We start from the raw sequence: 27118 nt of genomic DNA, 5'->3' as shown, positions 1-27118 counted from the left end.
GGGAAGGCTGTAGTCCAAATGCAGCTGAACTCAGCACATCTCATTACAGGTAAAGGAGGCCAAAGGACAAATACCTGCAGGTGGCAGTTAATGCAGGATCAGGTGCCAAGGCAAGGCCTTAGGTGTAGATGAAAATGAAGATGTTGATAAGGGCTGCAGAATTTAAGGGAAGGTGGTCTGATCAGCATTCCATCTTTGATCAGTTGGTCTCAGAACTTACGTGTGTTAATATCCTCACATAGCCTCAGGTAAGGACCCCCTGGTCTAAGTTGCCCATCAGCAGGCTCAGAGGCAACATGACAACAATGAATCACCCTGCCTCTGGGCCCAGAGGGCCCTGGGGTGTTGGTTCTACAGGCAAACCTAGGATCCAGTTAGAAGACTCTTTGTGATTCTAAGCCTTCCTTTTTTTTTTTTTTTTTTTAATTCTTTATTTAAACTCAGTGTAGTTCCAACCCATGAGCACGGAACATTTTCCCATTTCTTTTTGTCTTCCTCAGTTTCTTTCATGAGTACTTTATAGTTTTCTGAGTACAGAGTCTTTGCCTCTTTGGTTAGGTATCTTATGGTTTTGGGTGCAACTGTAAATCGGTTTGATTCCTTAATTTTTCTTTCTTCTGTCTTGCTGTTGGTGTATAGAAATGCAACTGATTTCTGTGCATTGGTTTTATATCCTGACACTTTACCGAATTCCAGTATGAGTTCTAGCAGATTGGGAGTGGAGTCTTTTGGGTTTTCCACATAAAGTATCATTTCATCTGCAAAGAGTGAGAGTTTGACTTCTTCTTTGCCTACTTGGATGCCTTTAATTTCTTTTTGTTGTCTGATTGCTGAGGCTAGGACTTCTAGTACTATGTTGAATAGCAGTGGTGATAGTGGACAGCTCTGCCGTGTAGTTTACATATACTGTACTATTAGTTTCCAGGGTAGACTTCAGTGATTCATCAGTCTTGTGTAACATCCCGAGCTCTTTACATCAAGTGCCCTCCTTAATGCCCACTATCCAGTCACCCCTTCCTCCCCCCACCTCCCCTCCAGTGACCCTGAGTTTATTTCCTAGAGTTCAACTTCTCTTATGGTTTACCTCTCTTTGTGATTCTAAGGCTTCTTTTTTTTTTTTTTAAAGATTTTATTTATTTATTTGACAGAGAGAGATCACAAGTAGGCAGAGAGGCAGGCAGAGAGAGAGAGGGGGAAGCAGGCTCCCCACTGAGCAGAGAGCCCGATGATGCGGGGCTCGATCCCAGGACCCTGAGATCATGACCTGAGCCAAAGGCAGTGGCTTAACCCACTGAGCCACCCAGGCGCCCCACTAAGGCTTCTTTTATTCAAACATTCATTCCCTGGGCCTGGGCTAGCACTAGCAGAATACTTCCAGGCAGGGTTTTCTCTGACTTGGGGAAAAGGACTAACGCTTTTTCATTCTCACTGTGTCCAGACCACGTCATTCACAGCTTTTTCTGCACTGCTTACTAATCCAGAACAAAACGTGCCCCTTGTGAGTCTCAGATCTGAGCAGTTAGATGCTCCCTTTTGTTTCTGAGCTCTCATTGCCTATGACCATATTTTATGTGCATGCATGCTTGTGTACTTACAGAAATACATCTCAGTATTTATGCACATGTGAAATGCTTGCTCTTACCCACAGAAGAAACCTGCTGTCAGCAAAAGCATTAATTGTGTTTCTGTTTATGCTTCTAGTCCCCAAGCTAGGATTTTGTTTAGTAAGAACTTGTGCCTTAATTATAAACATTAGTAAGTGAAAAATGTTTGCATTTCACATATATATGAACATATATATATATATATATATATATACACACACACACATATGTATTTCACAAACTTTATAGTGAAAAGGCCCATGAAATATACTTTTTACTTGCATAATTTTCCCCCCTTCTCCCTTGATATTTTCACTTCAGAAGCAAGGTTGAACAAAGTTAGACAAGCATATGTGCTCACCCTAACAATCATCATTAATCTTTGCTTTCTTCATTCTTGTTTACCATAAGACTGAGATAAAGTGTGTCTGGACTTTCTCAGATTTTTCTACAGCAATGCTTCACATTTTTGAACAAGTAACTTCCAGCAAAAGATGGCAGGAAAGGCACATGGTTGCATGAGTATTTCTGAGAAAAAGACAGACATAATTTATAGGGGAGAGAAATCTGGTATTTATGATACTCAGGATATTTTTTAAGCTGGGGCATAAGCATTTCAATTCACTGGAAGAGTCAGTGAGATGCCACAGAATTATATCCGCCTCCTGGAAATAAAGGTGCCCTGGAGAAAACAGTCTTGGGCCTCACAGTCCAGAGAGGATAGGGGCAGGCAGGGAGGAGTGTAAGAGGAACTGGACAGTGATTGAGGAATGATGGCTAAAATTAGTTCTTGTTTCCCCTCCCTCACCATTAGTAGACAGTCTGCCTCTCCAGCTGGCTTCTCTTGAAGTCAAAAAGTTAACCTTTTCCCTGCCTTGCTGGACAAAGCACGTTATACTCTTGCCTGCCAGCGTGGTTGGACTTTTTTAAATGTGAGAGGAAAGAGACATATAAAAATTATCTTTCTTATTTTTCTCTTCAGATTAAGCCTAATAAAGCAAATGCAAGTGCCAAATATATGAATGCAGTATTTTCATGTTTAATATGTCACTAGCAGCTACATTTTTTAGACTTTATAAATGGTATCAGTGTATTAAGCATTTTGCCTGCATTATACTATTTTTCCTCAAAGGAACGCTTTGAGACAGGGATTTTTATTTCTCCTAATCAGCAATGAATAAAATGAACCACAGAGGTAACTTGCCTCTTTGTCCATTCAGGCTGCTATAACAAAATACCACAGACTGAGTGTCTTTTATAAACAAAAGAAATTTATTTTGCACAGTTCTGGAGGCTGGATGTCTGACATCACATGTCAGCATGGTCAGGTGAGGGTCCTCTGCCTAGTCACAGACTTCTAGTTGTCTGGGCACAGGCTGGAAGAAGCTCTGTGGGATCCCTTATAAAAGGCATTAATCCCTGTCAGTGCAAATGGTGGGTATTCCTCCCTTCTGATGGCTGAGTAATGTTCTATTGTGTATATGGACCACATCTTCTTTATCCATTCATCTGTTGAAGGGTATCTCGGCTCCTTCTGCCGTTTGGCTCTTTTGGACACTGCATGGATGGAACTGGAGGGGATTTTGTTAAGTGAAGTAAGTCAAGTGGAGATAGACAATTATCATATGGTTTCACTCATATGTGGAACATAAGCAATAGCACGGAAGAGCATAGGGGAAGGGAGGGAAAGCCAAAGGGGGAGAAATCAGAGAGGGAGACAAACCATGAGAGACTGTGGACCCTGGGAAACAATCTGAGGGTTTCAGAGGGGAGGGGGTGGGGGATGGGAGTAACAGGGTGTTGGGTATTGAGGAGGACACGTGTTGTGATGAGCACTGTACCGGTATTATACTTAACTAATGAATCATTGAACACTACTTCAAAAACTATTTATGTAGTATGCTGTGGCTAACTGAACATAATAAAAAAAAAAGAGAGAGAGAGAAATTGAAGATAAAAAAAGGGACCAATCCCATTCATGAATTCTCCACTCATGACTTATTCACCTGCCCAAGGCCCCACCTACTAATGCCATCACATTTAGGGATAGGATACCAACATAATAATTTGGGGGGCATACAAACATTCAGACCATGGTTTGACACCACACATGGTTTTCTAACTAGTAAATGGTGGGACTGGGGTCCCCTGACTCCAGATCCTGTGCCCTTAACCACTCTGATGATCAATTAAGGAAATAAGAATTATTGAATAAATGGGTATAGAAAGTAAATGGCATCACATTGAGTAGGTGCTCAGGAAATACCTGCTGATTAAAGTTTGCCCTTGATGTGACCATGAGGCAATCCACTATTTAGTCTCACACTGCTTGTCCTTCATAATTTGTGTATGTTTGTGTATGTTTTGTGCCTCTGCGTGTTCACTAAAATCTAAAAGATCTAAACTAAATTGGCTTTAGATGGTCTGTGTATAATAGAGAACAACATACAGGGAACAGTCAGTGTATAACACTTCTGAATCCTTGTAAGTGGGATTAAAGATATATGTCAACGTGCAATCCAAAAAGAACACAAACTACCCAAACAGTAAAAAACAGAAAAATTCACGCCATCTAGGACCCCATTTTTTCCTGTCTGTTCTGTGTGGAGGTAACCCTGCTGGTCATAGTATTTTGTGAATCTCAGGCAGGTGCTCTCTCGTAGCAGTGAGCACACAGAACATCTTGAGGACTTGTAAAAGACACAGACTACGACCTCACCTCCTAGGACTGTTTATGTCTGGGTTGGGGCTTCAGACATCTGTATGCTTATGCTTTTGAGAAATGTCGATCTAGTTCATTGAGAAAGAGTTCAGTTAAGAAGAACTGCTTCTGTTTGCTCTCCCACGACAGGAAGGCAGGTCCCTGTACTTTGCTTCATAAAACCACATGCATCATTTTGCTTGTATTAAATAAAATTTTGACTGCATTCATTTTGCTTGATAAGTGGCATGTGACTACAGTACATAGTAATTACATGTTCCTGAAGACTACTTGGTAATTTGCACTTAATAAGACCAAAAATAATTACCCTGTACTCCAATCTAGAAAACATAAATAATCGTAAATATATGGTACTCACCATGTAATTACTTTGCCACTCCACTCAACTCTCCATAAGATTGAGCAGTTACTGAGGAAGTAAAGAATCATAACAAAATATTCCCTATTTTGCCTGATAAACTAAAGCAACTCAATCACAACATTTGCATTCTCAGGCACATTTTCTTAGGTTCAGAATTTAAATCAGAGAAAATTTAGAAGAGCATTCCTGAGCTCTTTGGGGACTTTCTGATTTGACCTTTTACTTAGTAGTGCTAGACAGTTTCCCTGAAATTCAAACAATTTTCAAACCCTTTAGGAATATGACATAACCCACCTGTCTGGGATGACCTTTCAAAGCCACTTCTAATTCTGTTCCCTGACTTAGTAGAAGAATGATTAGATTTTAGGTCTTGGAGTTACTCATAGGGAGAAGAGAGACAGAGGCTAGAATTACCTGCTGGTAGTTAAACTTGAAGCTCCCTTTATTTTTGATGGAATGCATTCTGAGAGGCTTTCCACATGATATAGGGCTCTGTGTGGTGTTTCTGCCTTCCTTCATCCATAGTTCTGCACAGATTCTTTAAGACAATCTATTTGTAAGGCATGCAAGGAACATTAGAGATCTTCCATGACTACAAAAGCAGAAGGACCTCGGTGGACAGCTTAATAATTTGTAGTAGTTTGAGTTTCATTTTTGGGTTTTTTTGGTGTGTGTTTGTCCTCAGAGAACATATGCCCCAATACAGCAATTTTGAAGTCCCTGTCATCTTATTTTTGCCCCCTCACCAAAAGCAACCTCCACACTGGTGAAGATCACTGTGACCCTTGAAAGGGCAGACTGGTAGGTGGGGAGAGAAGAAAGTCAAATGAAGAGCCATTCATTCATTCATTCATTCAGCAAACACAAGCTGAAAACCTATTATATGCCAGATTGTTTAGATATGGGAATATAGTAATGAATAAAACGGGAAAGTTCTCTGATCATGTGGAGCTTAAATCCTAGCGAGCAGAGCAAATTTCATCAGATCTCCTAGAATGCTTGTTTTAAAAAATGTGAATTGATTCCAGTGCTACCAATTTATTAGGGAAGAGCTTAAGCACAATGTGAATTTCATGTTTGCTTAGGCATGATTTCATCTATGAGAAACATCGGAATGCAGGAAACGGCACCCAGTTTAACTGAGCCACATAAGATAGGACTACGAAAAATGGGTGTGCGCGTCCACCTCAAACCGCTCCCAGCTACCTGGGTTCTCTGAGTGTGTGATGAGCCGCATCTGGTGTTTCCACTGTCCATCGGATTTCACGCAGTAACTCTCAAGTTGCAGCCCTCACCCCCATGCCTACTTCCACAGGCAAACCACAAGTCTTTTTCAAGATAAGGTGACATATTTATTGTGGTATAGATGAATATCTTGAACACATAAATAACACTGTGTTACATTTTTATTGTTTCCATCTTTTTTTTTTTTTTTAAATGTGTCACTGATGACGTTTTTGAGGATAGGGCTCACAAACCCGTTTTTGCCAAAAGCCCAGGGGGTTCGTGTTGTGCAATTACAGGTAGCTGGGATTTTTAAGAACACATTTGTCATGTTATAGCAGAACTATTTGCAAACAAGCCAACTGCCAAATAAATAAGGTGATTCCAGGTAATGGTAAGTGCTTTGAAAAAATTAAATCAGTGTATGAGATTGAGTGGTCATGGATGTTTCTCCAGAAGGGTAACATTTGAACTTGACACCTAAATAACAAGGAGGAGTCAGCCATGCAACAATCTGGGGTAACAGCATTTCATGTGGAGAGGTGGAGGAGGGGTGGGGAGTAGAATTTAAGGGAGGAGATATGTGCAGAGGTCCCAAAGCAGAAATAAGTTTGGAGTGCTAGAGGCATAGAGAGGACCAGTGCATGAAACAGTGAGTTGGGAACAGAATCTCAGCCCCAAATCATGTAAAAATTGTAAGTAATTGGAACTTTAAGTGTGATGAGAAACCATTAGAGAATAGATTTTTCACTACAGATAGCGGAACCCACTCCGTTTACAGAGGGATATGAGATACGGGGTGTTTACACTTTTTTTTTTTTAAGATTTTATTTATATATTTATTTATTTGACTGAGAGAGGGTGAGAGAGCACAAGCAGAGGGAACAGCAGAGGGAGAAGGAGAAGTGCGCTCCCACCTGAGCGGGGTGGGGGGGGGGGGCGATGTGGGGCTTGATCTCAGGACCCTGGGATCATCACCTGAGCCAAAAAGGCAGAGGCTTATCCAACTGACCCACCAGGCTTCCTGAGTTTACACTTCTTATACAAGGTTAGAGCCCACGCCAGAACCTAGGTCTCCTATCTCTTTGCATGGGAATAGAATACTTACACAGCAATCTGTAGATGAATCCTTCTCTTGAACTCTGAAGAAGATATTGATTGGAAAATTTTCTCAGATAGTCCAAAAGCAGATTCTGGATCCATTAATTGCTTCATCAGGCATGATGGTATTGGGAAGAAGTCCCACTTAACCAGGCTCTGCCCCATATCCTCTTTCTTTCCACTGGTAAAAAGAAAATAGACCAGACAAAATGTCGACTAAGCCATCATGGATGTTAGCAAGATTTGTCCTGCTCTGAGCAACTGCCAGAGCCCAAACAGGCCCACCCTGAGTAGTGCTCTTACGAAAGCTAGTGATGCAGTCAGTGGATATGAGGATTCCTCTCTCGGTTCTCCTGCTTACTGACATCAGACAGGAGGCATGAGAATTCCCTGACAGTGGATTACAAGACCCAGCAATGAGTCACTGAAAGAAGTTGCAGGATTTCTCTTCTTAGATAGATTGACACTTGTTTTTTATCAAAGTCAGTCAGAAGACAAAAGAATAAATTTATCCTGACAATAGGCTAAATGCCAGAGGGTAAATGCCTTGGCCAAAAGAGTTTCACTCTACACTAAGCAGAACAGGCAGCTGCCTCTAGGGTGCAGCGTGAAGAGTGTGCTCAGTGTCCCTTGTAGGTCAGAGCAGGTGTCCTCCGTGTGCAGTGTCCTGTAGCCTTGGGCTCCCCCCACTGCTTACTCCTCCTCATTCCTGGCCCTGCCTTCTGTCAGCCAGTCACCACCCCTCATGTAGGACTTTGTTTACTCCAGAAGCCTAGTGAGGGGAGGGTGAATGGTGAGATGCTAGGCAGAGCTGTGATTCTCAGGTTAAGCTTCAAAGTATTTCTTTCCAGTCCTGCACCACCACCCCCCAGCTGGTCAGATCTTTGAGAGTAGGGCAAGATCCACATGTGATTAGTCCTTTCAATCAGTAAACTAGTTCTGTACTGCCTCATTCCACATCTACATAATCCCGAGTTCTTTATGCAGCCTCCGGTATACCTTGATAGCTTTTGCAGAGCTATCGTTCACTAAAAAATGTTACCAAGCCCTCTACTCACACAGGGGGCCAGGGGACAGAGCAGGTCTCTATTTGTTAATTAAATCAATACATATTTGTTGCGTGTGTAACCTGAGCCATATACTCTTCAAGTGCTAGGAGTTCATCTGTGAATGAGACAGACACCTGTTCTTCTAGACCTTCTCCTAGAATGCATGTCTCTTTGGCAGTATATCTTGAAAGTGGCTCTGAGACCATTGCTCAGAGGCTATTGTGATGCTTATTAAAAATTCAAATTCCAGGACCCACTCCAGATCTCCTGAAGGAAAGGAGTTTCTGAGGATGGAGCCTTGGTATCTGTACTTTTTCAAGCTTCCCTGGAGATTCTTTCAAAAACAAGTTTAAAAACTACAGCTCCAAGGAATGAAGAACTATAGCTAAAGAGGTTCTTTCTCCGCCTTACCATCTAGCTCGGGAGCTAGGGAATCTTCTGCTGGGAGGACCCTTCAAGGATCTTTTCCCTGGGAACTCCTTGCCTTCTGGGTATGCAGGCCTGGAAGACATTTGGATCTTGGGTTTGAGGACGCCCAGAAAGCTCTCACATCAACAACAGGCCTCCAGGAACCATGTATTTTGCCAAGATTACTTCTTTTGTGCCCAGGCCTGGTCTTCTTTTAAAATCAGATACTCTGTGCCATGTCCTGGCAACAAGCAGTGGCTGATGGTTTTTTACCTTGGTGGAGATAAGGGCTCTGTATGCCTGTTGTTGGTGAGAGTCCTGTAGAAATGTGCATTTGTATCCCAGAATATGTCACCAAGATGACATGCCAGTCCTCTGGGAAGCTAGGCAGCTCTGACAGCATTAGGGCTTAGAGTGTCCAGATGGGAAGGGAAAGCGCGGGAAGAGGAGGCAGAGAGCGCCAGGAGGACAAAGAGGTGTCCGGGAAGGCTGAGTTCTCCTTCACAGCTTTGCCAGCAGCCTGATCTGCTTCAGCTGGTGTCTCTTTAGGACACACAGTGAGTAGATGCTCTTCTCTCTGACCTCCCTCCACTATACTTCTCTGTAACCTGCTCACATCACTGATGCCATCTGTCCGACATGGGAGAGTTTAAGTTTGTGTCTTGTCCAGACATATATCACTATCACACATCCTTGCTCAAGGGCCCCTACATGAGTCTGTAGACTTCTTGAGGGCAGGGCAGTACCCATCTGTAATTCTTTTTTGCCACCCCGCCACTGCTTAACAGCACTGGCATGGAGAAGGTGTTGAGTAAATATTTGTCAAAAGAATGAATGAACACAATCTGAATGGATGGAAATTTACAGAGGTCAGAGCCTGGCCCTGCCTGATTTATTCAGCCCCTGGCATAGCATCCCATGCAAATAGCCATTTAATACTCATTTTTGATGATCATGAAAGTGATGCTAAAACCCTGCAAGGGATGACTGTGGATAAGGCTTTTTATTGCTGGTATCTTTTGTTGTAAGCTGCCTCAAATCTCTTTTAGAAACAGGCGGGGTATAAATAATAAGTAAGTGGATAGGGCTTTAAACCCTTGGGTCTGCTCCAGACTCTCCAGCCCCTCTCTTACCCCCAGGGCTAAGCAGGCTTCTGGGGTTGGGAGGTGAAAAGAGTTGTTTTTTTTTCTCAATCATTCATCAAATCAGTCTTGAAAGCCAGGCCATGCTTCTCTTAAGCAATAACCTTGCTCCAGGGTCTCTTGATGAAGTACCTTCTCGAGGTTTCTTTCAAGGCCATGATTCTTGATTCTGCTCAGAAATGTTGGGTGTATTGATAAAGTCCCAGGAGTGTCAGAGATTGAGTGAATGTATGCGGGCAATGGGTCTCAGTCGTCTCTCCGTCTATCTTAATACGCCAGCACCTGGAGAAATTGCTTCAACACTTTGTTTGGCAGCTGTTTATGTCAAGTCAGATCTTCTCCTAACACCCAAATGAAACCTGATGTGACCTCCCATCATGTAGTAGACGTGTCACCTTGTAGCAAATCGTGAACAAAGGTCTTACTTCATTTTTAAATGCATCAAAAATGTTCTGGAATTATTTATGATCAGATTTACCTTTCCTAAGCATTTTGCTTCTGGTGGTAGCTAAATTATACCAGCTGATTAAAACAGGCAATCAATGTCTGCCTGTCGGAGGTGTCTTAACTTGCTATATATACTTTTGGTAAATATCACAACATTATTTTAATCTGTAAATCGGATTTGTCAGGTTTGATTCATTTAAATGGCTCACATGCCCCAAATTCTCTCTGACAGCCCCGATGTGGGAGTGTGTCCTCATCTTGAAAAGGTAATATTGCCTGGGGCTTGTTGCTAGCTTAATAGAGGCAAGAACATTGTGTGGTGAGAAATAAGAGAAAGACAGACCACTTTTCCTATAACAGGTTTCGGCAAGCATCCAGCACAGAAGCCATGAAGCATCTTTTCGCAGAAATGGGCAAATACTGAGGTGGCGGAGAAGCTGAAAATATATTATTGATATCAACAGTACTATTGAAAACAATAACAAAAATTTATCCAATGATTACAATGTGGTATGCACTGCGTGAAGCAGTTTATAAAAATCGGTTATCCCATTCAACCCCTACAGCCACCTTGTAAAGAAAGTACTATTTTATATGTACAGAAACTCCAGTTGAGAAAAGTTTGGAAACTTGCTCAGGATCTTATCTTGCTGCAGACTACACCCCTAGATTCTAGGCACACAGCCTCTCTTTATTGAGTTATTATAATCAGTTGACTTTGTGACACAATGATGGGGCCAAGGGAACCCTTTGTTCAGGATTACATCCCCACCCAAGCTTTCTGCGATTCCCTGAAACCTGACAGAACCCAACTTCAGTAAACCTGTTTATTTACTCTTTCCCAGACTTCCCAAATGAGCAGGTCGTTCTACAACTGGAGAAAAGGACTCTTAATTTTAATATTTTTTGTGTGTAAAAATGACAAACGGTGCCTTTTAAATGAGTTAATTATATGCTATTTACCATGACTTCTTTGGATGTGTCTGGCCTAGCCTTAATTTATTCTGTAGACAATGCTTAGTAGGCATAAGAATTCAGGGACCTCTTGCAAGAAATGACAGGGAACCATGATGAGATGAAAACCAGCATCCTATTTAGAAAACATACCAAGAGTGTGAGAGGAAATTCCAAGAACTCAGAAATCAAAATCTTGGTTAATGTCCTCTTCCTACTCTGGTGCAGCCTTAGTTAACAAGGCCGTGAACTTCCCTGAGCCTTCATTTATTTATTTTTCAAAGGAATAACATTTTACCTACCTCCCAGATTGGATTGGAAGACCAAATAGGGTCATCTCTGTGAAAGTGATTTATATGTTGTGAAATATTACACGAATTCAAATAAATACAAGGTCATCATATTATCCAAATGTTCTGATGTCCAGTCATTGTAGAAAGATTTCACTTTGGGAAGATTAAACTACTTTTAAACCAAGATCATTTTAAATTGGAGTTCGATGAGCAAAGCCTCTCGTATGTACCAGCAGCTGGTTCATAGTAACAGTATTTTACCAAATTAAATGAATTTTCTTCAACAAAAATCCCTACAGAACAGATGCATTCACAAGCCCCCCCCCCAATCCTGTAGCCAACAATTTGCAAAGAAAACTCTGTTTTGCTACTTGTTTTGTTCTAGAACTGTTATTTAAATGCAGGGTGAGATTTTCAAAATGAAATTTGACAGGTTTTTTTACAAGACCTGCCTGTGTTTATATTCACTCTGTTCTCCCTAGGGCACTTGCAGTGGGCCAGGAAAGCTGCCAGAGGCCTAGGCTGGAGGTGGATGTCTCCAGGGGATCTGGTTTTGAGCACAAAGAAGGGAAGAACAGAAAGAGGATCACCAGATAGGAAGACAGAGCTTTGGCATTCCTGGATAGACAAGCAGGGGAGGAAGCCCCTTCCAACAGCTGGAGGAACCTTGGGCCCATGAAAGGAACATAACTGGAAGAATATGGGATGGCTGGGAGGGAGAGGGGCTCTCAGAGACAAGGATCCCTCCACCCAGCCTTGTCCCCACGCCACCTGACTCTGTCCTAGGTTTGCAAAGTAGAACCAGCACTTTGTGTTTGCCTCTCCCATCCCAACAGTCCTTGTCTCTTCTTCCTTCGTTCTACCTTCAGACTTGCGGGTCCACGTTAGACCATGCTGCAGCATTCCAGACCTTTCTGAAAAGCACTGTTTGTTTAAAAGTGAAGAAATCTGGGGTTCCTGAGTGGCGCAGTCGGGTCGGCATCAGCTTCTTGGCTTCAGCTCAGGTCAAGATCTCAGGGTCACAAGATCAAGCCCCATGCGGGGCTCCACGCTGGGTGTAGAGCCTGCTTCAGATTCTCTCACTCTCTCTGCCCCTCCCGGCTCTCCTACTCTCTCTCTCTCTAACTCTCTTTAAGACAAATAAATAAATAATTTTTTTTTTTTTAAAGCGAAGAAATTTAAATACATCTCTCACAAAAACTGTCAGTCTTATACTGAAAACTATGTTCTGTTTAAGTATACCTAAAGCACAGAGAAAAAAAAAAAAGCAGGCAACTAGATAGAATATTAAAAACAATTCTGTCTTAAGTGCTCTGGCGCCAGGCTGGGAAACTCTTTACGTAAAGGGCATAATAAATACTTTAGACTTTTTGGGTCCTATGGTCTCTGTCACAGCTAATCTATTCTGCCATTGTAAGCAGCCAAAGATGATGTTAGTGAGGCTGTGTTCCGATAAAACTTTATTGACACAAATGGATGGAGGGCTCAGAGTTTGCTGCCCACTGCTCTGGAGCAGGAACAATGGTTTTTGTTTTGTTTTGTTTTTAATGAAGTACCACTTTGACATCTTGGTAAATTATAAAATGCCTGGATCACTTTCCCCTTCTCCACATGCATGACAGTGAGTGTAGCTAAATGAGCGTAGAGCGGGCAACATTGATTCACTTGGACAGATGTGTTCCCTCTGAAAAGAGCTGTTGAGAGGTTACATGTGTGCATCTACTTCCAGAGGAAGGTATTAAAGAAAGATAACTCGATGCCTAACTAATGAGCAATTTCCCCACTGCCTGTGGAAAGACTGAGCTGAGGGGCCTCTTGGCCCCATCCTTACCCCTCCCGCAGCACACACTCCCGCTCCTCTTTGTTGGAGTTGACCTTTGAGAAGGAGCCCCCAAAGACTCCAGTCATGACCCCAGTGAAGTTTCTTTCCTCACCCTCCAAATGTTCCTCCCACCCTACCCTTCCTCTCTGGCAGCACCTGGGGTCTGATGGTTTCTCCTGGAAGCAAAAGTGGGTAAGTCTTGTCTCTCCTGAGAACACTTCCTTTTCAAAGAGGAACAATTAGCTTAAATGAAACTCCAGCAAGGCCTACTGTCTAGGGGAAGAATTTTAGCCTCTTCTATTTTCTACCCTGGTTCTTTAGAGAATAATTTATTTCCTCCACTGACTTAACTTGTTGAGTCAAATCCCTGGTATTCGCCTTTCAATCACACACTCCTACCTTTCCTCTTTTGTAAACTGCGCTCCTCAGGCTTGATATGGTCTTTACTCTGGGAGAAGTTTTGAGTTGGCACGAGAGCTGCACGTATTTGAAACCACAAATCGTGGGTTTAAGAGTGCAGAGAGCTTCCCTTGCAGGCATTTGCAAGTGCTGTGTGAAGACTGACATCTGGATGTTGTCTGCATCCTCTGTCGTGTGGGCCTCTGTTGTGGCTGTGTCTGTGAAGGAAAGTCATGTTCCTGGAAGAACTGAGAGATTGGAGTAGGAGCTGAGAAGGCAGTTACAGTCAGACCTGGCCAGTATTTCCTAGAGGATGGAGTTTTACAGTCTCTTAGTAATAAACCGAGAGCAGGTGTGGGGGGCAGTTGTTAGTCATGTATGGATTCTTAAAACGGGGACTTGGCGATGTCTGCTGACATTTTGGGTTGTCAGAGCTCGGGGGTGGGGTGGGGGGTGAAGGCGTACTTATGGCGTCTTGTGAGCAGAGGACAAGAATGTCACTTGCCCTACATCCTACAATGCATAGGACAGATCCTGCAACAAAGAAATGTCTGGACCCAAATGTCAAATGACTATTGACATAGTGTCCACATTGGGAAATACAAATTTAAAGGTGTGTCTCATTCTGAAAAGCTCTGCGCTATCAGTAGTGACTTGGTGAGTGGATAGACTTAGTCACATGAGGCTCCCCTCAGGGCAAGTTTCCTTCAGGGAGTGAGGGTGGCTGGACAGCGGAGGACACATACCCACCTGGACTGTGGTGGCAGGAAAGTGTAAGTGGAGAGAAGTGGATGGGAGGAAGCACTTTTCTTGGCATCTGCCCCTGTGCTGAGCTGATGACTCCTCTCTAATTTGCTCTCTCCATGTCTGTGGAGTTCTGCCTTTATTGAGGACACTGCCACTTGCCCCTCTGACTCCAGTGACTAGGGTAGGAGCCCCTCCAGGAAAGGTCCAACTTTACTTTCATAGCTACTGTTGGTGAAGGAGCATGTCTGTTCTGCATGGAGGGAGCAAGAAAGAGGGGGGAGACCTTGGCTGCCACCCTGACAGGGGCTTCTGATCCTGTGACTCAGAGTCTGCGCTCTTCCCTGGGCTCTGAGGAGGCCACACATGTCACCATTTCAGTGGCCCTCTCCTCAGCCTGTTGAACTATGGGTTCTCTGGCTGTGTTTTTGCATCTGCTTTCAGTCTAAGAAATACTTCAAATTTCTGTCTGCTGGTGTCATATTTCTTTGATTTCAGACAGTTGATGAATTTATTCTTACATACAAATTTCTTTGGTCATTTTGATGGACTTCAGGGAGAAAGGGAGGTAGATTATAGGCTATATCACCCTTCTGAAATAACACCTCTGGTGGATTTAACACCAGGAGGTCACTGGTGACCCTGTCAATAGGATGTGTTGGCAGAAGCCAGGTTGAGGTTAGTGGAAATGATTTCAGTAAAGAAAGGCATTTTGGTGACCCATTGCTATGGGACAAATCACCCTCAAACCTTGGGTTTAAAACAACCATGTATTGTTATCTCTCATAGTTTTGTCAGTTGACTGAGTTCAGCTAGAGAGATCTACAGGGGGCTCTGTTATGGGCTGAATTGTGCCCTCAAAAACAGATGTTGAAGTCCTAATCCCCAATACTGCCAAATGTGGTCTTATTTAGAAATAAGGTCTTCATAGATATAGTTAGATGAAGTCATCCTGGAGTAGAGTGGGCGGTTAACCCAACATGACTGACATTCTTAGACAAGAAGGAAAGACACACACAGGGACAATGCCCTGTGATGACAGAGGCAGAGATTGGATTGATGCAGCTATAATCCAGGGAATGCCAAGGATTTATGGTCACCATCAGAAGCTAGGAAAAGGCAAGGATGGATTCTTTCCAGAGTCTCAGAGGGAGCATACTTAATTTCAGACTTCTAGCCTTCAGAACTGTAAGAGAATAAATTTCTGCTGTCTTTAAGCAGCAGAAATTATAGCATTCCTAGGAAACTAATATAGGATCTCTCCTACAGTTGAAGTCAGATCATGAGCAGAACTGCTATTATCTGAAGGTTCAATTGAGCTAAATGTCTAAGAAGACTTCCTCACTCATAAGGCAGGTGCCTCATCGGGGTTGGTGGGAACTACTGGGGGCTGAGTAGGCAGTGCTTTCTTTCTCCACTCTACTTCTCTACATAGCCAGTTTGGGTTTTGTAATAGTGCCATAATCTCAGGTTGGTTTGATTGTATATATGGCAGCTAGCTTCTCCAAGAGCAAGTGTTGCAGGAGATCCAGGTGGAGAGGCAAAAGTTCTTTTGACATAAACTCAAAAGTTATATGATGACACTTGATTGCATTCTTTTGGCCCAGAAGTAAGTTATAAGTCCTGCTTAGCTTCAGAGAGAGGTAAGTAAACAAGGACATGAATACCAGGAGAGATGTTTTGTTGGAGGGTCCTTTTAATGGTCTGGCTAACACAGAATAAGGATTAGAAGCAATTCTTTAAAGATGTTTGATATCTGAGGAGTAGAAAGGCTGATAGAAAGTTTTCTTTCTTTCTTCTTTTTTTTAATTTGAGATCTTGATAGTAAAGATGTACTCAAAGTTGAAAGCTTTAGACTGAAAGAGAAATGCCTCTTTCATTTTATCAGGAGAGAAGCAGGGGAGGATGGGTAAAGGCATAAATATGTAGATGACGAATGGGATGTGGAAGTGGACAGAGAAGTTTCAGGATGTTGAGAGAGTTCCCATGTATTGACTTCTAGTGTCTCTGGGTTTGAAGGAACAAGATTATCTACTGACACTGATAAGAAATATGGTAGGAGAGAGAGAACTTGAGGAGAGTGACTTTTTGAAAGATCCACAGTGGAGAACAGGAAGGAGAACTAGTTATAGTAAACATATGCCAAAAGACCCCAACATTTGTCAGTATAAAATAATAGACTTTGCAGGGGTAGGAGTAAAATCCATGGGGAACAATTCTTACCCACTGTCTGACATTTTTAGTGACATTTTCTGAGTCTTCTAGCCATAATGTAAGTCCCTAACGTGAACTAGATGTTATTTCTGAAGTCAAAGTAATAGGAGCTTGGAAAATATTATCACTGTTTCATAAGCACATTTCATTAAAAATCAATATCTTTAGATTTGGGAGGCCATAAGAGAAGGGTTAGTGGGTAAGAAAAATGTGAAGAGGAGTTGACACATCTCATCCAAACACATTGAGAGAATGTCTTGCCCTGTTGTTGTGGACCAATGCCCCTTCGTTGTATCCAGCATACTTGGAGTGGGAAAATAGGACCTTTGAAAAGCATTTTTTTTTTTTCTGACTCAGACTGCAGATTAATTGTTATCTCATCACAAACTTACAGTCATGGTTGGGCCATTTTGCTGTGATTGATTTCCTGGGTGTGGGTGAGAAGCAGATCACTTTCCTCTGTGTTAATTTCAGCTGTAAGTGTGGCCATTTTTGTCAATGATCATGGACTGAGTTTCTGTGATTAGTCATTTAACTGTATGGTACTTGCAAGCTAAATAGAGTGTTTACAATAAATCTCTTGCTTATGAGATGGAGACTACGTCATAATTGCATCCTATGAAAATTACATAAATAAAAATTTGCATCTAGAAGGGCCCTTCATGAAAATTACGAAAAGATTGTAGCATTTTTTATTTGCATTGTATAGTAGCTTCATAATTGACAAACAAATTGTAAATACAGTCCATAATACTTTACATCCAACATTATGCATCAAAATTGCATATATATTGCTTGGTTCATTATGAAAAGTAACAACGTTGGCTATCACATTAATTGTTTTTTCTTTTCAGACTAGTGACAAAGTACCATAATGAACATAACCTTCCAGAATGTTTTCACTGATGGAATAAACAATAAGCTAGATCTTGGCACAGGACAGACCATAAAAAGATTTGCTTGCCCTTAGGCCTCTCTCTGAGAGCCATAGCAGTACCACTTATCTTTGCTAAGTGTCCTTGATTCTAACTTGGTCTGGAATTTCAGAAGCATTCATTTCTCTTTGTCCCATGGTTAGGCAAAAGAAGATCTATATCCTCAATCCAAACAGGAAGTTACATGAGAAATTCTGAAAATGAGCATTTTAATTTAAGCTCTTAGATTTGGACAATTGCCTGGAAAGATTTTCATTTTTTAAATAATCAGAAGAAAATCTTCAAACATTAGGACATTTTCCTTTCTTTTAAAAAATTGAAGGAAACGATTTCAGGGTGAAGTGGCATCACAGTTAACTATGCCTGAGGAAATTTAAATTCATCAGTGCGTAGACAACATAATTCACCATCTCCTGCTCAGCAAGAGGGACAGGTGCCATGAAGTCTTACAAACTTGAAAGGATAATATTTGTTTCTCTGTAGAGCTGAAATCATTAAAGAATTCATTTTGCCCAATCTTCCCAGATAGAAACATATCCGTTGGTTTGAATGTAGAAATTTCATTTCTTTTGCCCTGATCCCAGGGATTTTTTTTTCCTCATTCCCCTCTTTTTTTACTTCTTTTGCTCTTTCAAGTCCAGTACTTCCTTTGAAAATTCTTTCTCACTTCTGAAGTGGCCAAATCCAAAACGTTACTAACAACTAAGTTACTTAGTGTGTTTCTCAGGGACAACCCAGGTATATTGTAAATAAGTGTTAATTGCAATCATTACATCCTTGAGAGAATTTATAGAAAACATTCATTCACTTATGCTTTGAACTGTGCTAAGCTTTACACTTTAGGATATGAACTTCCTGGCACAAAGTGGGCATTTAATGTTTATTGAATAAGTAACAGTGCCTGCTTCCAAGAAGTGTCATCTAATGTGGGAGGCAGACTTATACACAGAAAATTATAATACAACATGATGAGCATTCCAGAATAGGTAGGAATACCTACAAGAAGAGCACAAGGAAGCAAGGAACCATGGTTGGGGACATTGAAAAAGACCCTACAGATGTGTTGTATAGGTTAGATTTCAAGGAATGAGCGGGTGTTTATGAGTGAAAAATAAGATTGGAAGAAGTATGCCTGAGGATGAGTGTGTGTGGAGAGGAGTCCTAACACAGCATTCTAAACAAGGGGAACAACAGTGCAAAGGCACGTAGGACCAAGCAACATGGTCAGATCTGGAAATGGTTTACTGTAACTGGGATCCAGAAAGTGTCCAGGTGAGGGACTAACAGAGAACTGAGAAGAAAAATAGATGCCAGGTATTAAAATGTGCCACCTTCATCGTAGAGTTTAAGCTTTGCCATGGGATTCAGATAGTGGTCGAGTAAGAGACAAATGTCACATTTAAAAAAAAAAAAAAGATAATTCTGCTAGTGAGGTGGGGGTAGATAGGTTGAAGAGAATCCATAGGCAGAACAGAGGCAACTAGGAGGCCATTGCCCAGTCCAGGATAGCTAATAGGACCTGAACCAGACCTTTGACAGAAGAACTCAGAGGAGGAGTCTGGTTTGGACAGTGTTTCCTGAGGAAAAGAGCATGGGCATTGTGACTGAACACATGTGGCAGCAAGTCATTTGGGTTGATATGTAAAAGAGAATCCTCTGAGGGTATAGTGAGGGAAGCATCAGAAGACAAGGGATCCTGGAAGGCCCCTTGGACATAATCTTCATTCCAGCCTTGGACCAACTACCTCTAGACCACTGGTTCTGAAAGTTTAGTATCAGAATCACCCAGAGTGCTTGGCAAGGGGAGAGTCTTAAAAAAAAAAAAAAAATTGCCTCTCTAGCAAGTTCCCAGATGATACTGATGCTCCTTCCCTGGGGCTGCACTTTGAGAACCACTGACCATGATGATGTAATTATACATACCAGAGGAAAATAGAACTTATCTTGTTTAAGCCACTGTTCTTTTGGTGTCCTTACACATAGCTGAACTTTTCAAAATTGTCAGGAATAAAACCGACTTGAAAGATACTGCTTGCCCTGATGGGGGTAGGAGGACACTATTTCCCTTATAAAGACCTACTCTCCTCCTGGGCTTGATTCTGTACTGGCTTTGTGACCTGCCACCTGCAGTGTTGACTCCCTTCCAATTCTCTTAATTCATATTTCTTGAGTGTAGGTCAAAGATTCCTCCAAAGTTACCATTAGGGAGTGGGAGAATGGTGGGCCGGTTAACTATAGCTGGCATTTCAGGATGTAGTTCTGATTTAGGGAAAATCATAGAATACTTTTTGAGAGAGTGATATGCAGAACACCAGGTTTGGAGAATGTTAAGGGGTCCCGATATGCAAAAAATACCTTCTGAGGTAAATAAATTTTTTGAATGATAGATAAAATAAAGATAACATTTTGCCTTATTTTAGAAGAACTTTGGGTGTGCCTTTGGGGCACTGTCAGTTAAGCATCAGACTCTTGGTTTCAGGCCAGGTTGTAATCTCAGGTTGTGATCTCAGGGTCATGAGATCAAGTCCCACGTTGGGCTCCATGCTCAGACAAGGTCTGCTTAAAACCCTCTCTCTTTCTCCCTCTGACTCTCCCCACTGCATACTCTTGTGCATGAACTCTCTCTCAAAATATATAAACAAATATTTTAAAAAGAGAGAACTCTAAATCTGTAATATTTTCACTAAGAATTTCTGAAAGGGGATTATACTGTGAAGCACCCACCACCTATACCACATCCTTTTGGTCTAAAACCAGGAAATCCTTTATTTAGAAGCATATCAGGGCAGGAGGGTTGTATCAAATATACCTAGGGAAATGCTGTCCTTAAGTTCTTTGTAGGAAAACTCCCCCCCAAAATAGTTCGTAGATTGCTGTTGGTCAGTGACCGAGTTATTTTGAATCTAGAGCAACATGGAAACATAAGGGAAATAAAGTATTTTACAAAGTTTTTTTTAACAATTGAAGAAATTATGTGCTTTATTTTGAAATTATGTGCTTCCTATGCTTTTAGTGTTAAAATTTTCCTTTTCAGTGAGAGGGTAGTGATAGGAGAGATGATCATCTTTCAAATAATTTTATATATGTTTTAAATTAAAAGTTGGCATCTTTATACTAGTCCTTTTGTTTTAACATAATTATATCATTCTGTTAGTTTCTTATATATCATCTAGTCTGAATCTAACATTTATAGATAAAGGAAGTGACATACTGAGGCCAAAACAAAGAAAGTGATTATGTTTATTATTATTTATGCAATCTATATGTATCAGAAAGGGTCACTCCACACTCAGGAACTTCATGGCAGGTCTATGGACATGTCAATGCCTTTCATAACATTAATTAAAATAGGAAGTTGAAGGGCTTGTGTTGTCACAAGCAAAGCATGAAGTGTGTCATGAATTGATGGAAAATTAGAACCAGCAGCATGCCATGTGCCGATTTCAGTATTTTGGTTCTAAGCGAATCCAAGACAGTACATGATTGATTATGATTAATTGTATTTACTTACATAGGTCTTTTTATGGATATTTCCATTTAAACTGAGAAGGGGTAAAAATTAAACAGGCACCTGGGAATTATCTAAGATCACAACTAAAATTTTCCATTAATATTTCACATCACCCCATTTATAAAATAATCGTAAAGCTAGTTAATCTCTCTACATAAAAGCTTCTTCACCTGAAAAAAAATGAAAAGACTGGGAAAATTATTTTTCTGAAGGCCTTCCAACTGTAAACTTCAAGGATTCTATGACTTATCTGGAGGTATACATTGAATAAGGTCCCCATTAATATTCAGCCTAATGAATTTTCTGAAACTGAAGACACCTGTGTAACCAACAACTTCAAAGTTCCCTCATCTATGCTGCCTTCTAGATATCCCCTCCCACCACCCAGGTAACCACTGTTTTGACTCTAACACTGTATATTATCTTTTGTTTTTATACTTTAAATAGTCACTTTGTATATCTTAGTTCAGTAAATCATTTTTTTATTGAAGTATAATTGACTTATAATGTTATATTAGTTTCGGATGTACAACATATTGATTCAGTAATTCTGTACATTACTCAGTGCTTTACCATGATAAATGTAGTCACCATTACCATACAATGTTATTACAATATTATTCACTATATTCCCTATGCTGTACTTTTCATCTCTGTGACTTGTTTGTTTTTATAACTGGGAGTTTATACTTCTTTATCTATTTCACCCATCCCTCACAGTCTTCCTCTGTCAACCACCAGTTTGTTCACTGTAGTTAAGAGTCTATTTGCTTTTTGTGTGTGTTTATTTTGTTTTTTAGATTCCACATATAAGTGATATCATTTGATATTTGTCTTTCTATATCTGAATTACTTCACTTAGTGTAATACCCTCTAGGTTGTCACAAATGGCAAGATCTCATTCCTTTTTATGGCCAGTATTCCATTGTATATCTATACCACATTTTCCTTATCCATTGATCTATTGATGGGCATTTGAGTTGCTTCCATATCTTGGCTATTGTAAATAATGATGCAATAAACATACAAGTGCATATCTTTTTAAAACAATGTTACTGTTTTCTTTGGATATATGTCCCATAGCAGAATTACTGGGTCATGTGGTGTTTCAATTTTTAGTATTTTGAAGAACCTCATTTTCCATTGTAATTGCACCATTTCCCATCAACAGTACACAAGTGTGCTCTTTCCTCCACATCCTCACCAACACTTGCTATTTCTTTCTTTCTTTCTTTCTTTCTTTCTTTCTTTCTTTCTTTCTTTCTTTCTTTCTTTCTTTCTTTTTTTTTTTTTTTGACACTAGCCATTCTGACTGGTGTGAGCTGATATCTCATTATGGTTTTGATTTGCATTTCCTTGATGGTTAGTGATGTTGAGCATCTTTTCATGTGTCTGTTGACCATCTGAATGTTTTCTTTGGACAAATTTCTAATCAGGTTGTCTGCCTATTTTTTTAATTGCATAGCTTAGGGATTTTTTGGTGTTGAGTGGGGGAGGTGTATAAATTCTTTATATATTTTGGGTATTAACCCCTTATCAGATGTATCATTTGCAAATATCTTCTCCCATTTACTTAGTTGCCTTTTGTTTTATTTATTGTTTCCTTAACTATGCAAAAGCTTTTTATTTTGGTATAATCCCAATAGTTTATTTTGCTTTTGTTTTCCTTAACCAAGGAGACTATCCATAAATATGCTGCTAAGGCCAATGTCCAAGAGTTACTGCCTATGGTTTCAGATCTCACATTTAGGTCTTTGGTCTATTTATTTTTGTGTATGGTATAAGAAAATAGTCCCTTTTCATTCTTTTGCATGAGTTCTCCAGTTTTTCCAACACCAGTTATTGAAAATGCTCTTTTCCCCATCACATATTTATGCCTCCTTTGTTGTAATTTAATTGACCATATGGTGTGGATTTATTTCTGGGCTTTCTATCTCATTCCATTATCTATGTGTCTATATCCATGCCAGTACCATACTGTTTTAATTAATGTAGCTTTGTAGTATATCTTTAAATCTGGGCTTTGTGATACCTCCTTCTTTGTTTTTCTTTATCAAGATTGCTTTGGCTATTAAAGGTCTTTTGTGGTTCCATAGAATTTTAGAATTAATTTTTGGAATTAATTGTTCAAGTTTCGTGAAAAATGCCAGTCTTATTTTGATAGGAATTTCATTGAATCTGTAGATTGTTTTGGATAGTATAGGCATATTAACAACACTGTTCTTCCAATCCATGAGCACAGTATGTCCTTCTGTTTATTTATGTTGTTTTGAATTTATTTCATCCATATTTTATAGTTTTTAGAATACAGATCTTTTACCTCCTTGATTAAATTTATTCCTTGGTACTTTATTCTTTTTGGTGCATGAGATTGCTTTCTTGATTTCTTTTTCTCCTACTGTATTATTAGTGTATAGAAATGTAACAAATTTCTATATATTAATTTTGTATCCTACAACTTTACTGAATTTATTTATCAGTTCTAGTGGTTTTTGGGTTGTGTCTTTAGGATTTTCTGTATATAGTATCATGTCTTCTGCTAGTAGTGATGATTACTTCCTCCTTTTGATGCTACAGATTTTGATCTTTTTTTTTTTTTTTTTTTGTCTAATTGGTATAGCTAGTACTATCTTGAATAAAAGTGGTGAGACTGGACATCCTTGTCTCATTCCTGATCTTAGAGGATATGTTTTCAGTAGGTATAATGTCTGTTGTGGGTTTTTCATATATGGCTTTTATTATCTTAAGCTGTGTTCCTTCTAAACCCATTTTGTTGTGAGTTTTTATCATGAATGGGTGTTGCATTTTGTCAAATGATCTATTGAAATGATCATATTGTTTTTATCTTTCCTTGGGGTGAATTATTTTTGTTAATGTATTGAATTCAGTTTTTGCTTATATTTTTTGAGCATTTTTGCTTCTCTATTCTTCAGAAATATCAACCTGTAGTTTTCTTTTTTGTATAGTGTCTTTCTCTGGTTTTGGTGTCAGGATAATGCTTGTAGAATGAATTTGGATGTTTTCTTTCCCTTTCTATTTTTCGAATAGTTTGAGAGAATAGGTGTTAACTCTTCTTTAAATGTTCAGTAGAATTCACCTGTGAAGGCATCTGGTCCTAGACTTTGGTTCATTGAGAATTTTTTGATTGCCTGCCAATTCATTGCTAGTAAAGGGTCTGTTCAAATTTCCCATTTCTTCCTGATTCAGTTTTGGAAAATTGCATGTGTCTAGAATTTATCCATTTCTTCTAGCTTGTCCAGCTTGTTGGTACATAATTTTTTCATAATATTGATATTTATAATGTTTTGTATTTCTGTGGTGTCAGTTGTTATAGCTCATCCTCCATTTCTGATTTTGAGTCCTCTCTCTTTTTTTTCCTTGAGATGTCTAGCTAAAGTTTTCTCAGTTGGTTTATTTATTTATTTTTTTAAAAAACCAGCTCTTGGTTTCATTGATCTTTTCTGTTATTTTTGCAGTCTCTTTTATTTATTTCTTCTCTAAGTTTTATTATTTCTTTCCTTCTACTATCTTTGGGCTTTGTTTGTTCTTTTTCTAGCTCCTTTAAGTGCAAAGTTAGGTTATTTGAGATTTCTCTTGTTTCCTGAAGTAGGCCTGTATGCCTATGAACTTTCCTCTTATAACTGCTTTTGCTACATCATGAAGATTTTAGACCCTTTTGTTTTCATTTTCTTTTGTCTTTGTGTATTTTTTTAATTCCCTCTTCAATTTCTTTGCTTAGTAGCATATTGTTTGACTTCCATGTGTTTGTGTCTTTTCTAGTTTTTTCCTTGTAATTGATTTCAAGTTTCATACCATCATGTTCAGAAAAGATGCTTAATATGATTTCAGTCTTCTTAAATTTATTGAGACTTGTTTTGCAGCATAATATGTGGTGTATCCTGGAGAATGTTTCATGTGTACTTGAAAAGAATGTATATTTGGTTGTTTTTGGATGGAATGTTTTGTATCTATCTATTAGGGCCATTTAGTTTAATGTGGCTTTCAAAACCACTGTTTCCTTGTTGATCTAACCACTGATGTAAGTGAGGTGTTAAAATCCCCTACTATTGTATTACTGTCAATTTCCCTCTCTTTGTCTGGTAACATTTTCTTTGTGTATTTAGGTGCTCCTATGTTGGATGTGTAGATATTTACAATTGTTATATCCTCTTGTTGGACTAATCTCTTTATATTATGTAATGCCCTTTTCTGCCTCTCTTGACATGTTTTAAAGTCTACCCCATTTAAAAAAAAAAAAAAAATCTACCCTAGCTTTTTTTTTCTTCAATTTGCATGATGTATGTTTCATCCCTTCACTTTCAGTCTGTATGTGCCTTTAGGTCTGAAGTAAGTCTCTTGAAGACAGCATATAGATGGGTCTTATTTTTGTTTTTGTTTTTTATCCATTCAGTCAGCTTGCCTTTTGATTGGAGCATTTATTCCATTTACATTTAAAGTAGTTATTGATAAGTATGTACTTACTACCATTTTTAAATTGTCTGGTTGTTTTTGTAGTTTCTGTTCCATTTTCTTCTCTTGTTCTCTTCATTTGTGGTTTGATGGCTTTCTTTAGTATTATGCTTGGATTCCTTTCTCTTTATTTTGTGTGTATCTATTATAGGCTATAATAGATATAGGACCATTAGGATCCTTTATGACATCTTATGTATATAGCAATATATAGTAAGTTGATGGTCACAAGTTCAAACACATTCTAAAAGTACTAAATTTTTACTCTCTGGGTATCAGTTTAATATACCTTATCCATCCAAGGCTTTGGCACTTGCTGCAGCCAATGATCACTTTTCATATCTTCCTAAGTCTGTATTTCTCAAAATGACCACGCAGTCATAGGTGCCTGGAAAGGTTATTGAAAATGAACATTCCTGGACACTGACCCTTGAGTCTTTCAGATTAAGTTGAGCTGAACTGGAACTCAGGAATCTGAATTTTTAAGAAGCACCCCAAGGAATCTGCATGCACACTTAAGTTTAAAAATCACTTCTCCTAAGTATAAATCATTGTGCTGGGGGTATGGTACTTCCAGATTCCCAAACAATAAATGGTAGAAGAGGGTCAGAGATAAGATCGGGGCATAAGAGAATTAATATTATACAGGTTCACTCACTTTGTTTTAGCCAGTGGCAAGGAGTTACCTGCTTCTCTTTCACCTCTTGTCTTTTCTGAAAGGTCAACAAACTTTCCGCTTAAAGAATCCTCTTCTTAAAATTAGTTTCAAAGTCAATGTTGAAGGGCGATGGTGGTGGAGGGAAAGGGAAGTAATAGAGGTTGTGGATTTATAGGAAAAATAATTGCCTTTATTTTTTTCTCAAAATGTGTATGGAGTTTGGGGAAAATAAGGTGATTCTGATGTTTACTATATTAACTCTCCAGATGAATTGGACTTTTTAGTGTAAGTACCTTTCCAGCTAAGAAGGAAAGCCAGTGTTCAATACAACTTAAAACACATCCATTAGATTTTTAAATATATTTAAGAGTTTTGATATGCTTTCCAAATTTGCTTTTTCTATTTTCTTCCATTTTTGAATCTCACTGTATTCTGGAATGTTGATTTTCTTTTTCTTTTTAAAATCCAGTCCACTTTTGTATACAAAATACTGTTTCGGCCCTAAGGCTAAGAATGTTCTAGGTGAACTAATCAATCAATTTTTGCCCATTAAGAAGTAGCACTAAAATAAAAAGAATGCTAACCTTTAGATGGATTTGGTAGCAGTTTGTTAAATAGGTTTTGTTGTTGTTGTTTTGGGGGGGATTTTTTTTTTTTTTTAAATGGCAAAACAGCAAGAAGAAAAGCAATCTTACACCTTAAAGGGAGGGAAAGTTCCCAGGTCCCAGGGAAGTATGTGACATTTGAGGAAAACTTTTTCAAATCTTGAAGTATTGATCAACCATAGCATCACTTGCTGGTGGTGGTGTTATTTTAAATTAAGTTTTTCCTCGCCCAAGTTAGAAGGTATGCATATTTAAAATGTAAAATAAATGCTTCTGCAAAGGAAACTAGGAACATAGCATGCTGTTCAGCTTAACTGAACACCTAACTCAGCAACAGCTTTTGCACAGTGCTGTTCAAAATACCTTCCTTCAATTTTGAGACTCCGAGGCTTATAGAATTGATAGGGTAACTGATTTATTTGTAGGATGTGAAGCTTCCAACTTGTTATTTCTAA

The 27118-nt window shown here is 39.5% G+C and overlaps 1 protein-coding gene across 2 annotated transcripts in view; it reads left to right on the top strand.

Moving 5' to 3' along the window:
- SEMA6D (semaphorin 6D) overlaps positions 1-27118 on the top strand; it is a 573864-nt gene that overhangs the window by 374972 nt on the left and 171774 nt on the right. The gene's annotated exons all lie outside the window — the stretch shown is intronic.

The sequence above is a fragment of the Mustela nivalis genome (genome assembly GCF_964662115.1).
Source record: "Mustela nivalis genome assembly, chromosome: 6".
Taxonomy (NCBI): domain Eukaryota; kingdom Metazoa; phylum Chordata; class Mammalia; order Carnivora; family Mustelidae; genus Mustela; species Mustela nivalis.
The sequence above is the reverse complement of the archived record's forward strand: the minus strand, read 5'-3'. Positions and strand labels throughout refer to the sequence as shown.